The sequence below is a fragment of the Pyxicephalus adspersus genome, chromosome 5, assembly GCF_032062135.1.
Source record: "Pyxicephalus adspersus chromosome 5, UCB_Pads_2.0, whole genome shotgun sequence".
Classification (NCBI taxonomy): Eukaryota; Metazoa; Chordata; class Amphibia; order Anura; family Pyxicephalidae; genus Pyxicephalus; species Pyxicephalus adspersus.
The window spans coordinates 80,475,784-80,492,075 of NC_092862.1; positions in this window are offsets into that span (position 1 = coordinate 80,475,784).

The window sequence follows — 16,292 nt, forward strand, 5'->3', positions numbered from 1 at the left end:
TACTCTACTGGGCCACTGACAGCTGGGTCTTTGACACATTTAATGGATTTGATATGGTTCTGTAGTTTGTGCCTGCAAGCAAAAATGATTATTATTTTCATAAAAATAGAGACATCTTTGTTTAAACCTAACATTAAAATGTTCCGTTTTTATGCAGAACCTTACAGAAAATGCAAGAAGAAGCATTTTTTTTTGCTGAATTGGATTATAAGAAAATATATAGCTTTTTCAAAGACTGGTAACATTTTTATTGGTTTAGTATAACAGCATTGTATTTCTGAATATATTTAAATAATAAGGCAATTTACTGTACAAAATACCAGAAGATTTATAGCAGATGATGTTTTGACTATGCATCAAAAGCTAAAATAATCAAGGTTGAAACAGCTTCATTAAGCTTTAGATAAATCAATACTAGTTTTACTACTAAAATGTATACTTGTATGTATCTAGGTATTACATATTTCCCCTTAAGGTTTTAGAAAAGTCTGTTGATCACATTTATATGCTGCATAGTAATAATACACTTACAATAATATTGTTTTGTAATATCTATTAATATACAGTATATTAATATTTTATTTATGCTTCCACATCATTTAAAATAAAATAAGGCAACATTCACGATTATTTCAAGACAATTTATAAACCCCCTCCCCTAGAGATTGTATCTTTCTTTACATTGTAAAGAAAGATATAATCAGCTAATTTTGTCTAGGTCTCTTGCCAGTACTGTTTCTGGGTGCAAGAACCACTAATTCAGTGTTGTAGATGTACCAGTACAGCCTGGTCCCCATATTCCCCTCTGTACTGCATCATTGCTGTGGCCTCCTCTGGATTCCGAAAGACCCAGGTGCTAGAAAGCCAATAGAAAGTGTCCAACACGCAGTGATGTGGACATCCAGAAGAACTTTTCTTCGTGTAAATGGAAAAGTAGAATGGTCAGATTTTGCAAAAGCCTCAACATACTAGCGTAATAATTCAGGTTCTTTGAGCCTTCTAGATACAGAATGTGCAAAATACCTAAGGAACTGTCATGGTTGGGTTTAAAGAAATTTGACATCTTCAGCCTCTAAAAATAACTTGGAGTTTATCAGATGCCAGTGATAAGATCAATAAGGATTTTGAATTGCATGATGTCTGCTCCACCTGAAGAGGATTTAAACAAATACTAAAACTATATCTTCAGCATGAACCTTGGTATTAAGCTGGCTGCTATTCACCATCATAATCCCTAAGAGTGCACATTTTTTTACACACTGCTTCTGTATTTTGACTTAGTCTTTGATAAATAAATAATAGTACAGTGCCATATGTCATTATTGTACATCTGAGATTGTTCTTATTTCATTGTAAAACCAGATGGTTTTTGTATTATGCCCTGATATGAAAACAGTGGGTGTATTTTTTTATGTTTGTAATGTTTTTTACATATAGTAGTAGTAGTACTTTTATAATGTACTACTTTGCACTTTAGTACTCTCATAATACCAAGGGGGACCTGCAGGCCATGGACATAATAACTGATAAAAGGAGGTCCTTTACCTGAAGCACATACAAAGACAAACATTCTGTTCCCCCCAACCCAATAAGCAGATAGCATATTAATTGGAACCATCAAAAAACTTTATTCTCCTAGTTCTTTTTTATACTAGAAAGATAGACAAATATCAGGATATTTTATGGGACAATGTCTAAAATATAAATTTGGAATTTTATTTAGCAACCTGTCTTTTATATGAGCTTGAAGTAGACTAAAAACACAAATTACTGTATAGTAATGTATATATACATTATATGAGCTTGAAGTAGACAAAAAACACAAATTACTGTATAGTAATATATATATATATATATATATATATATATATATATATATAAATATATGTATATATATATATATATTTACACACACACACACAGGTAAACCTGTTTGTAGAGTAGATAGATAGGACAGTTGGCCACTGTTTGTCTATTGAAAGAGACAGCATCTCTTTTGTTTAGAGGCAAACAGGTTTTGGCCAACAGAATAACCTTTTGATATGACTGACCAAGGTGCAAGACTGCCATCTAGAGTTTGCAGATAGGGCTGCTTCCCTGATAGACCAATGTTAAGTTTAAGTGGAGATTTTGTGGACCAACTAGGAGTGATCACAAATTTTCCCTGCCTGTCTGACATGGGACCACTGTGAAGCTTTAACAGACATAGGGCCTGATTATTTAAAGCTCTCCAAGGTTTGAGAGGATATTCTTTCATTTGTGAAGCTAAGTGATCCAAACCTGGAATGGATCTGCTCCAGGATTGAAAACATTTGCTAACTGACATTTAGGAATTCCATTCCAGGTTTGTGTGGTCATTCAGCTTTACTGATGAAAGTGTATCCTCTCCAGTCTTGGAGAGCTTTCATAAATCAAACCTAAAAGCTCAAAAACAAGTGCCCGGTTTGCTGAGGAAAATGTAAAAAGCTATAACCGAAGCAAAAAAACTTTTTACTTTGTCACTTTAAAAAAGAGAAAAGGACTTGACCAGTTTTATTCCAAATCTGGCCCAGGATTAAAAAACATTTGCCAAATAATAGCAAAAAATGTTAGTAAATACTTTCCAAGTTTGTATGATCGCCCAGGTTCACCCATGATAGTCTATATTCTCCAGTCTTGGAGACTTTCAATAAATTAGGCCCTATATAAGAATAGGCATTCATTTTATTTATTTAGCCTCCCCAACTATGTAAATGTTTCTTCATTCCAGTCCAAGTCTTCCTGACAGCAATTGTTTTCCTAAAGACTTACCGAATCTCAATATAGGTCTAAATGAACAAATTAGGGAAAGAAAAGGAATGAAGAACTCATCCATTTCATTTGGTTACCTCTTAATGTCATCTCGAGTTGAGAATGTAAGTGGATTCAGAACCCTATGTATGACTGATGTAATTGGAGTTTTTATATCCATATTCAGTATTCTTTTTTGGTAGGCTTTATTTCTCTGTTTACCTGGTAATCCAGGAAGTAACATGCATGAGATTGTACACACCCACTCTCCCCTCAACCCTCAATGCATATATAAACAATACATAAAATTTTAAACACAAGACACATGAATGTGGAAAAGTTTTAGGAATGCCCCTAATCGTGGTTTAAATAAAATTTAACTTGATCTTTATTAACTCATAAACCATAACCATAAACATTGTATACCCAACAAGCTTAGTCATTACCGACTCAAGCACCATAAATTAAGTAGAATTGACCATCCTAAATCATATGAACCACTGTCCACCCAAGTGGGCCACATTACCCAACAGCCGAGCTTCTCAAAATTCTGGCCCATCCTACCATTGCAGCCAAATACACCACAGACTGCAAATCAAAATGAAAAATATCCAAAATCTGTTCCAATATTTGACCAACAAAATAATTACTATTGTTCCTAATTATTATCATTAAGGGTACATTCAAATGTGGGAACTGTAAACAATGCATTTGGATCAATGAAAATCAAGTATTAAATCTCCCAAATGGCATTGTATTGAAACTCAATTACCATGTGAACTGTCTATCTCAAGGCATCATTTACCTCATTACATGTCAAGTAAGAGGGCCTTCAAAAAAGGTAAATACACACATCTACTCTATTGAAAGTGGAAAAATGATTACTCTAAACAGTTTTCATGTAGGCACGCTACATAGCTTCAATACTAACTGTATTAAATTTGCCGCTCTGGAAAAAGTTCCCCTAATTTAGGGGTGGTGATTTTGACAGAACTCTCTTACAGCGTGAGACCAAATGGATCTTTACGATTGATGCTAACAAATTCCCAGGTCTAAATTATGTTTTTAGCTTCAAACTATTTTTGCAACCTTAGTCCTGTATGTACTTCCACTATTAATCTTTTGAATCAATACATTTTACACCAATTCTATCATCCCTTGTATAACAATTGAATATACCCAATTTATTATTTTATCACACTCTACTGTGTTTATTGGTTAATGTATGAGTCGATATTCGTGTTTATTTCTTATACTATGTTATCTATATATATGACTTGTATATTACCATGTAACTATGTACTTTTCATACTTCTGTATTGTTACAATGATTAGTTATGTCTTCCACTAACAATAATTGTGTAGGATCTTTTATATTTTATTTTATTGTAACTTTATAGGCAATACCTCGAGGTTGACTATTATTCACCTTGCAAGCCGCTTATTATTACCACTGTTCTACATTGAGCACCTCTATACACACAAGGCGTTTATTATCACCACCTGTCTACATTATGTATCTCCATTCTTTTCACACTTACCACACAGTATACCATTTCTCCCCCATTACCTCTTCCCTCCCCCTGTTATATTCATCCTTCTAGGTTTTTCACTTTCTCCTTCCTCCCTCTCCCCTCCTCCCCCACTGTCTGCCTGTTCACATACGGGGGCTATAAGCACCGCCGTCTCCTATCGATCCAACTCATACCCTAGTTTGCAAGTAATCGCGGGTCCTCCACCCTGCAATCCCACTACCATTCCCCGTTACAGGAATATAGACTTGTTGCATCTAAAAATCGTGGAGTTGAAATTATCATGAGAATGGTGACGAAGCAGCCCAGAACTACACGAGGGGAACTTGTCAATGATCCCAGGGCAGCTGGAACCATAGTCACCAAGAAAACAATTGGTAACACACTGCGCCGTGAAGGCCTGAAATCTAGCAGAGCCCACAAGGTCCCCCTGCTCAAGACAGCATATGTACAGGCCTGTCTGCAGTTTGCCAATGAACATCTGAATGATCCAGAGAACTGGGTGAAAGTGTTGTGGTCAGATAAGACCAAAATTGAGCTCTTTGGCAACAACTCAACTCGCCGTGTTTGGAGGATAAATGCTGCCTATGACCCCAAGAACACCATCCCCACCGTCAAACATGGAGGTGGACAAAATTATGCTTTGGATTGTTTTACTGCTAAGGCGGCAGGATACTTTCACCTCATTGAAGGGGCAATTGATGGGGCCATGTACCGTCAAATTTTGGGTGAGCAGCTCCTTCCCTCATCCAGGGCATTGAAAATGGGTCGTGGATGGGTATTCCAGCATGACGATGACCCTAAACACACGGCCAAGGCAACAAAGGAGGGGCTAAAGAAGAAGCACATGAAGGTCCTGGAGTGGCCTAGCCAGTCTCCAGACTGGTTGATAGGGGATCAAATACTTTTTTCACTCATTACAATGCACATCAAGCTCTGACTTTTGTGCACTGGGTTTTTGAGGGTTCTTTTGGTGTTACTCTGTCTCTCACACCTACAATAAACCTACCATTACAATTTTAGACTGGTCATTTCTTTGTCAGAGGGCAAACATACAAAATCAGCAGGGGAACAAATACTTATTTCCCTTTAGCAACATTTAGATTTATCTTTTATTATTTTGGATAAATATTATCTATATTTACCCATTATTGTCTCCTATAATTAATACGGGGTGGTACCCGGCGCTAACAGATGCTCTTTTAGGAGGCACCAAATACATTTGATGGACTGCTGCCCACACATGCACATTAGATGCATCTGGTTCCAGCCATTGCGCAGTTGTGGAACAATGGCAAGTCTCTTGTCACGCTTGAGAAGACAAGGTCACTAGGGGGCACTACAGCTTGCACAGAAATGTATGAGCCCTGAGAAAGGGCTAAGCATAAGAGTCTAAGCAGTAACCAGATCTTTTCCAGAGCCTCTAGTCGTGAGGATGTTGCACTGCTGGTTACTGCCAGGTTGCCTTCCTTGGGCACACCAGGGTGGGCAGGAAGATACACGGTACCAAATCACTAAGCAGAAGAATTTAGAGAATTGTGTTTGGAAGGTAAAAGTTAATTTATGACACCACATCCCTAACTTATTGTAGCAGGTTCAAAAAGGTCCTTTTAGGTCCTCATAAAGTAATATTTACAGCTTATACAGTGAAAATATTTCTATAAAATTTTATTATATTGATACAAAAGATTTTTTAAAAAGATGAGACCATACATAACATTGAAAAAATGTCCATATTTCCTTGCTGGAGTAAATAAATATAATTTTTCAAACATAACAATTTGCATTTTACCGTTTTTGAAGCATTCACCACAAGGGCTTCATCAGAAGGATGTACTGTAGTGGATATACCGATTTATTTGTAACCTTTTCCAGAACAAACTTTTATATATTTCAATCTTTCTTGTGACAAGTGATTTTTATGAAAACCTTTGAGAGACAATCTCGCACATACTTGGTAATTGATGTCAACACCTCCGCCAAAAAAAAGAAAAATTGGATAAAAGCAACAGATTATTTATTAAAGCTGTATGACCTTAATGATCAAACCTGATTGATGTAAATTTTTTTCCGCGTACTCCAAAAATACTATGGATCAGCAGTCTCTATCACCTGCAAATGTATTTATAATATATTAGTACTAAAGAGTTTTGCCATAATAAAATGATTTTATTGGTTTGTATAGTATCAATTATGTTCACTTAATTTAATATGATCATGATTAAGATAATCAACTCTCTATTGTATAATGTTTTTATTTAAATGTCCAATGATCATGATTAACATCACCAGAATTAATAAAGGAGTGCAAGGGGCTAAAATTAACAGCCCCATTGTATGGATCTCATAATAAAAAATTGCATATTGACAAATCTCTGTTATCATTTAAATTTGGTTGCCCACAAATGCTTACTAATTGCGGTTACACTTCATCATATTATATTATTTAGTTAATATAAATCAATGATTCATGTTTTCAGTGCGAATCAAAGCACTCAAAGGTCTTCATTTTGACAAAAAAATTAATAAAATTTTAACAACACAAAATTAAATGAAATTAATGATGGGAAAAAAACATTTTTCCTTTTCCCTCTCCTTCCTCTCACTCCCCCATCCCCTCCCACTTTCCCCTCCTTCTTCATAAGAAGGGCTTAAAATTTACTTTTCTTCCCTTTGTATGAGCATTTTTGTCTGTGTCTACACCTGTTATGTCACGGATATAATTTGTGACAGTTTATGAAAATATTGATGGGTTCAATTTGAAGTGTACAAAGAGAGATAACACAAAGACTTGAATAATTATACTATTTAATAATAAAGACAGATAGATAAAACAATGCAGTTACAAAGAGTACATTTAATGATGGCCTTACAGTCCTTTGCCAGGTGTTCTGTGGAAGCACAGCATCTAAAACAAATTCCAAATTCCTTTAAAAGTTCCTTGCGCTCCTGTAGAGATTTCTTTCTGAAACCGATGCACTTCTTAAGTGGGTGTGGCTTGTTATGTATGGGACAATGGCGATTCGGATCCTCAAGTTTCTTGTTTTGTCCAGTCTTCGGAAGAACCGTAGCAAGTGTGGGTTGCACATCAGTCCTTTTCACTGACACTGGACCTCTGCGGTCTCCGTGCGTTATGCGCGTGTTTGCAAGTCCTGGAGAAGGTGGACTGAAAGGGTTACAGTCGCTGTAGAAGAAATTTGGGTCATTCTTAGAATCAGCGATTTCCTGTATGAAGGTACAGAAGTAGGAAAAGGGAGGAAAGGAAGCTCCATACCTTTTCTTGTAAGTAGATCCTTGACTAACCCATTTTTCTTGGATGCCATATGGTAGCTTAAGAAGAATAGGGTTGATGCCAAGAGGGGTGTCAAGGTAACTAAGTCCGGGTAGGCAGGTGTCAGCTTTCGCTAGTTGAAGCTCTAATAGAAGATCACTAAGTTCTTGAAGCTTTAAATTGTCTTTAGCTGTAATCCTTGGAAAGCCTTGCAACCTTTTGAGTAAGGCATTTTCGATGGCCTCGGAGCTGCCGAAGCTACGTTCAAGTCTGTCCCAAGCAGCGTTGAGACCTGCAGCAGGATTGGAAGTGTAAACTGTTTTAAGTCTCTTAATACGTTCAGCTGACTGAGGACCTAGCCACCTGATGAGTAGATCTAATTCTTCTGCTGCAGTGATATCTAGTTCGTTTATTGTGGCCTTAAAGGTGAATTTCCAGCCTCTGTAATTTTCAGGTTTGTCATCATACATGGTGAGGCCCGTCCTAGTGAGTTCTCTGCGAAGGATGTACCTGGCAAACTGCGACATGTCTGTGTTTTCAGACTTTGGATATACAATTGCAGGCGGGAAGGAGTTAGTGGCAGTAGCTGGTACATTGACGTTGAGTGGCTTCGGCACATAAGATGGTGCTAAGGCGTTTAACACTGGAGCTGGTGTACAGTCCAAAGGTGTGTTGGTTTGTAGCCGTATAATAGTGGATTGGTTGGAGGATGGCGGGTTAGTGCGATAATTGCAAATGACAGACTAATACAGACAGTGATACAGGAGGAGATGACATTATTGTATAATATGTATGACATAATAATTCTGGATTTCGATACCATTGTATGTTATGAATGCAATTAATACATAGTAAAATGAATCTCAAACCTAATGCAGAAAAACCCCTCTTTTTCTTTGTTTTCTTTATTGAATTGCATTTTGGGGAAGGCCTAATGTTGTAATTATCCAATATACCATCTACCTGTTATTTAAGTGAAGGATTCTTCAACTCAAACTAATTCTTGGATTTTCAAAATGTTATCTTAAAAATGTAATATGAAATTAAACACTTTCTCCTGTATCATTGCCGATACCACTGCTCATGCAGTCAGAAGCCTCCTGAGATGCGTGACGTAGGTATTATTTCCCTCCATTTTATATCCCCCCCTCCTATTGTGTAATACTTCCCCCACCTCCTAGATTGTAAGCTCTTCGGGGCAGGTCCTCTCCTTCTCCTGTGTAACTGCAACCCCTGTTTTTTGTACAGCATTATATAATATGTTGGCGCAAATCCTGAAGGGGAGGGGCATCACGTTTTTTTTAAAGAATAAAAAGGTAAAACAATTCATAAAAAATAAATTAATTTTTACTTGACCTTTAATTGGTATAGAATTGGTAAAGAAAATAATCATAAAATGTTTTCTGCTTATATTCTGTGTTCAGGTTCTTTATATAATACAGGTTCTCTTGCTAGAAATAATTGTACCATGAGGATAGTTTGGTCTTTTTGATGAGGCATTGTGGGGCTCTGAAGGTCAGTCAATTTCATACATTGTTCCAAGATAATTGGAACTTGTATCTCTTATTCTGTAATGTACAATGTGCAGTTTGTGCAAATTTTTGTGAATGATAAAACCCCCCTAGCGGTATTCCCGAGTGTGACTGTGGGGTGTCCAAAAACATAAAAAAAACACTTACCTTGTTCTTTTGGCATCCCCCGGCCTCCTGCTCCTCCTTGCAGGTCCTCGGGATACGTCTTCTTCCTCTGATCTTCAGCCGGCGACTGCAGAGAAGTTCTCCGTGGTTTCCCGGTGATGTCATTTTTATGCATTGGCAGGAAATTCAAATTTTGGATTGGATTTTGGATTTAATACAAAATAACACTTAAGATTCCAATACAAAGAAATCTTTATATAATATATATATAATTTTAATATATTATATTATTTTATACATGCTACTGTACATTTATATTACAGGTTTTGGTATTTTTACCCACTGTTGTTTTAACAGATTTTTTTTTTTTTAAAGTTTATTATTATTATTTTTTTTTTAAATTTTGGACATATTTCGGTGCGTTATGCCTAAGAATTATAGGCCTACAATGTAAAATAAATTTTCAATGAAAAAAAAGTAATGTTTTTTACATGAAAATACGGACAGAATTAGAACGCCAGGGTGGTAATATGTCAAGTGTTTATGCCTGGGGGCTTCTGGATGGCACTTGTCCAGCATTTTGGTTTAAATAAACCTTTACTATGGCTATCAAGTTAGATCCTCTATAACCTGCAATTGGGGTCTCCACGCGTGTTAATCTTTTGCTTTTCTATCTCTACTCTTTTACTTTGTAACATTCTCTTCTAAATAAACTTTCAAAACTTTCACTGTGAGCAGAGAATTTTGTTTTCCTTATCAGAATATAAAAATAGATTTCAACCATCCAATTTGAACATCCTGAGCAGGTCCAGCTAGGCAACTTCATTTGCTGCTTTAATTTAAAAGTGCAAAAAACCTTGCCTTATTTAGGCTACATACTGATTCCTTAGTAGCACCTTAAGCTGCAAACACATGTGCAATTATAGTCGTTGGAAAGGATCTTTCATGATCCATTCCAATGACTAAGGACTGCACAATGCATGCATGAGTGCTGTACATACAGCACCGTTCTGCTCTATGGGGAGGGAAGGGGGAGAACAACGGAGCAACACCTCTCCATCATCCGTGGATATGGCCTCTGAGGATAAGTTTCTCTACAGCTTATGAAGTAACTTACCTTTACCATTCCTTACCTTCATCAACTACAGATTAACTAGTGCATTCTTTAATACCCAATCAGACACTAAATAATGCCAAAGAAGTGCCCTGGGAAATTATTTCCTCATTGTTTCCTGTTTTTTGTTGGAGCCTGTTACAATAACAGTCTGTAACTGCTGGTGAGATGAGACATCAGAAATCAGGTTCAGTTCGCTAACACATCAGACACTTATGAACTAGTAAAAGTTGAACTAGTCCCTGAGTCAGTCACCAAGTACTGTGGGATCAGATGGACTGGTTGTGGAAGGCAAGGAAGGCTCAGTCGATATTGCCACAGCCGTGGCACACATGAGGTGACCACATCTGTCCATCTCAGGGTCTAGCATTTAGAATGGTATGCAGGTTCTCCTGCACCCTAGGTGCGCTATGCACAGCCAATACTGCTTCAGTTTGCTGCTTCTTCTGTTTCTGGCTTCTTCTGTTCTCTGTTTGTTCTGTTTTTCGATTTTTCCTTCATGGGGGTAGGTTTGTGAAGGGAGCCTCTGACTTCTTGTTGCTGCTCTGGTAAACTTTCTTCGTAATTTTCAGCAACTACATTTCAGTCCATGGCTTGTTCTATTGCTTAAATCTGCTTGTCCCTAGCAACCTCCGAACCAGACATGTTGTAAAGGTCCCAGATAGAACTCAGACAGCAGATAGGATGTTGTGGGTTCTACATCCCAGACAGAGGGGTGTTATAAAGGATTTGTGATACCAATCTTCTACACCTGAGATGGGGGCAGGCTGTATGTAGCTGCCAGCTCTGTAAATGCCACAGGGCTTAGCGATTAGATGTTGACTTTCTTGCCAAAATATCAGCAATCAATCAGTTGATCAGCTGTGGCTCACTCTGGTTTACAAAGCCTCCCTTCTCAGATTCTCCCCAGCAACTTCAGTCAGACTTCAGCCTAAAAGAGAAAAGAAGAAAGCCAGCAGACCAGTCCAAAATTCTAACTTTCTTATATACTATAGTTATAGAAAAGAAGGGGGTGAGGTGGGGGGGATTGATAATCCTATAGGACCACTTTTTTCATTTTTGTGGCCCTCGCATTTTGTATGTACGAAGACAACAATATTACCTTAGGTGGTTGGGTTCCTTCCTATTTGGATTACAAATGACCTACCCCACTCACCATTTTTAAAGGGGACCTATCACCAACATTTTTACTTTACACAAAAGGGATATTTTTACCTTTCTGTTCTTTAAAAAAAGGGTAAAGCCCCTCCCCTTTAGAATTTGCGCCAACATATTACATAATGCTGTACAATAAATAGGGGTTGCAAATGACAGACAGATAGTCAATGACACAGGAGAAGGAGAAGACTCTGCCCCGAAGAGCTTACAATCTAGGAGGTGGGGGAATTTTACACAATAGGAGGGGGAGGATATGAAATGGAGGGAAATATTACCTACGTCACGCATTCCAGGAGGCTTCCGACTGCATGGGCAGTGAGAATAGCACTGATAAAGGAGAAAGAAGATGGAGGAAGAGGGCAGTGTCAAGCTCTTACTCCGCACCGGGACGAAGGTAGATTAGAGGGCAGCATGGGACCCAAACTAATACAGCACTAGAGGAATCAGGGCTCTGTGGATGTAAACGTGAGTATGATTTTTTTTTTGTTCTGTTTTAGACAGCACATAGAAATATTTATATTAGTAAAGTAAAAACTCTATTGTGTTAGGTACATAAGACATAACTACTACACCATCTTGTAACATTATCTTGCTCTTTTTTTTGGAAAACTTTGGTTAATGGAAATTTGTGCTACTGTTTTGTTTCTTTGCTAGGAGATGAATTTGTGATCATTTTACCAAAGTCATATGCAGTCAGTGAAGGAAAGTATATAAAACTATTTTAGTTTGTTTTTGCTGTATTAATTGGCAAATTGTAACACATTTTGAAATAGGAAGTACGTGGGCTATTGACTATTATCCATAAACAATAAACCTATTGTCTTTGACCTATAGTATATCTTTGTTCTTGACTTAGTGCTAAAACTAATTTCAACCATGTTTTAAGAGAACAGTAAACACAGTATAATTTCAAAACTACAACAGTAAATCATTGTGAAAACAATTGAATAACTGACTTTGTTTATACGTTATTATTAAATGATCTATTTCTGTATAACAGTGGATGCTTTGTTATGTTTTTCTTTATTTCATGTAAAGGTTGTTGCTTATTATAATTTTTATGACTTGCTGTACCTCTGTTTTCTTTACTTTGCAGTTAACTTTACAGATTATTCTCTACTATTGTCTGTACAAAGAAGCAAAAAAACATTCTTATCTAGATATCTTTAATTCAGCCATATGCTGGATTGTCCTCAGACCCCACCACACCTATGTGTGGTGGGGTGCGAGGAGAGCAGTGTGGGGGCCAGCTTGGTTTGCCGAGAGATGTGGCTACAATGTGTTAGAATAGAGTGCCAGGGATGATGGGTGGTCCCTGAGATACATCATTTTGTGAGTTTGGACAGGTCTCCAGGGGTAGTGGTTGTTGATGCAGGGGGCAAAGACTTGGGTCAAAGTTCAATGAGGGAGTTGATTCGGGACATTAAGCTAGATTTTCTATGATTGAGGTTGGAATTTATATAAATGGTTGTTGTTTGGTCAGATATTGTTGCATACCTGCTGGAGGGGGACATGCTTAGTGAAAAAGGTGAACAAGGCTCAGATTATGGTAATAAAGGAGGTGAGTCATTTTGTTGCCAGGAATGGGGGCATAGTTATTTGGCATAGGGGGCTGTAAGACAAGACTTGGAAGTATTTGCACAGGGATGGGGTGCATTCCAATGCCTTTGGGATGGACATTATTAATATTATTATTATTTATCAGGATTTATCTAGCGCCAACATAATACGCAATGCTGTACATTAAATAGGGGTTGCAAATGATAGACAGATACAAAAAGTGACACAGAAGGAGAGGACCCTGCCCAGAAGAGCTTACAATCTAGGAGGTGGGGAAGTCTCACACAATAGGAGGGGAGATGTGGAATGATGGGAAGTAGTGAGGATTTTAAGAGACAGGAGAAGACGGGTAGGCAAGTTTAAAAAAATGGGTTTTGAGTGCTCTTTTACATGATCAGAATGTAGGAGCAAGCCAAATAAGTGAGGAAGACCATTCAAGCCAAATAAATGAGGAAGACCATTCCAGAGAGTTGGGGCGGCTCTGGAAATGTCTTTCAGAATGTGAGGGGGTTATGAGTGAGAAAGTCATTCCTAGGTCATTGGAGGAGCGAGGAGAATGGCTAGGGGAGTATTTTTCTACCAGGTCAGAAACCTGGGACAAGAACTGTGGAGGGATTTGAAAGCATAGCACAGAAGCTCTAATTTGATTCTCAGGTGAAACAGAAACCAATGAAGAGAACTACAAAGAGATGCGGCAGAGGACTGGTGGGAGGGACCTCTAGTGCCGCGGATCGCACAGCCTGGTGACCGTGGAAACTGAACTGCCGATGAACTCTCAATGGGAAAACTCCATTGAGAGTTCTTCTGCAGTTCCACTGCCCGGGGTTCGCAGTGGATTCTCAGGGCTGCAATCATTCTTGCAGCCCTGGGAATTCTGCTTGCGATCCCCGGCACTAGAGGTTTAATGGGAACAAGTTTCCCCATTCAAAACCTCTAATGCTGCCTGATTGACTGAGGAAAGCTTTCCCCAGCCAATCAGAGAACACAAGAGGTTTTGAATGGGAAGACTTGTCCCCATTTAACCTCTAGTGTCGGGGATCACACAATCAGCTGATCAATAAATGCAGCCAGCGCTGCATTTAATGATCAGCACAGCCCATAATCTTTTTCTTGCTTACAATTTCAGTAAGCGAAAACGGCCAAATTCTCAGTGAAATCGTGTTTTAAAAACTTGCTCGCTCATCCCTAATGATGAGTTCTGTTTTATCCAGGTTGAGTTTCAAAAATCTGGCAGACATCAATGATGATATGGCTGACAGGCAGCATGAAACCCTATCCAGGACTGAGGGAGACATGTCAGGGGTGGACAAATAGATCTGAGTGTCATCAGCATTAGTTGGTACTGTAAACCAAAAGAGGATATGAGACTACCAAGTGAGGAGGTGTACAGAAAAAAGAGAACCGGTCCAAGGACTGACCCTTGGGAAACACCGACAGGGAGGAGAATAGGAGAGGAGGAATTACCATTAAAAGAAACTTGAACGGACCAGTCAGACAGGTAGGGAATAAAGCAAAGGAGAGCAGTGTCACTGATACCAATAGAGAGCATAAGTTGGGTCAGAAAAGGGAGGATCGCAGAGGAAAGATCTAGGAGAAGGAGGATGGAAAAGTTGCTATGAGACTTAGCCCTGTGGAGGTCATTAGTCACTTTAGTAAGGGCTGTTTCGGTGGAATGGGCAGCTTGAACGTCAGAGCAGAGCAGAGAAGGTAGTTGTGGGTGAAGCAGGTGTGAGCTTTAGGAGGGAGTCAGTTGTTGAGAAGGGGCTGTGAGGGAAGGAAGCTTGAGAGGAGATGACCGTGGGGAAATACTTTTGCTTGGTGACAGTGATTTCAGTGTTAAAGTGTTGTAGTCTGGCTTTGTGGTCCATAAAGTCAGCGCACAGGCCAGATTTCCTCCATTGGCACTCATGAATAGCCTTTTGTGGATATTTGGTGTGATTGTTGTGCCAGGGTTGGGGGTTGGCAGGGCGGGGGTAGCGGAAAGTAGCAGGGGCAACTTTATCCAGGAGGAAAGAGAAGTAAAGAGTGTAGTTGAACTGGTAGACAGCAGCAATGGGAGGGAAGGGGGTGGAAAAGATGGACAGAATAGACTTCAAAAGAGATGTAAATGAGGGAGGACTGGGTAGGATGGACTCTGTATGTACAGTTAGGGGAGAGAATGAGTCCCACATCACCCCCTACCCTGTTGCCAGGTCTAGCGGTATGTGTGAAGTGCAGGCCTCCATTGAAGATTGCATCAGAGGCAGAGTCTGAAGAGGATAGCCAAGTTTTAGTGAGAGCCAGTAAATTTACATATTTAGAGAGGAGAAGGTTGTGGATGGAGGTTAGCTTAATACAGAAGAATTTGACATTCCATAGACTGCCGGAGAAAGGGGGTAAGAACTTATGGGTAATGGGGATTGTAGGAGGATTGTAGGAGGAGGGGGAATCGTAGTGAAGGGGGAAGGAAAAGAAAGGGGGGGGGGGGGGGGGGGGGGACCAGGGTTGGGTGAGATGTCACCAGCAAGTAGCAATAGAGAGAAAAGGTGCAGAAGGCAGGAGAGAGAAGAAGCAGTCAGACAAGGGGTTAACAGACTGGTGGGGTAGGTGAGGGAATTGAGCAAGCAAAGGGAATACTGGGTGAACAATACATAGTAACAGATAATTGCCAGTCATACATGATGCAGTGTGGCAGACTGAAGTGGATGTGAGTGGCTCCTGTAAAATGAGTTGTAGTGAAACTTGTCATCTTGTTGATTTCCAGAAGTGGGATAGCAGTCAGGGAGAAACTTGGTGGAAAAAAGTTCAGGATGGCAGCAGCAGAGGTTGTGTTGGATTACAGAATGATAGTTAATGATGTATCAGTCCAGAGGCATGAGGTGGGAGTACGAGTTTGTAAAAGTATGTCCATTTCTGTTCCAATTCCTGGTTCAATTCCCTGGATTAATTCTCAAAGCACTTATAATTTGGCACTTAGGATTTGGGCACGTGACCAGGGTCTCATGTGACCTAGCCTGATGTTTAAATAGAAGTGCTTTGGGCCTTGACTTTGAATGGACTGATGGGAGTAACACGGAATTTTGAACCTGGGTAGGGAATTGGCAGGGCAATTAAATCAATTAGCACTAAACTTGGACATAGACATGTGGTTTTTGGGTTTGCATGATGGTGTATAACATGCATTGTGGTGTCACGCATTGTGATGTCACGCTTGGGGTGCTGAAGAGGATCCTGGAGGGCAAGGGGCTTGGTGGTGATTGAGATTGAGGTTG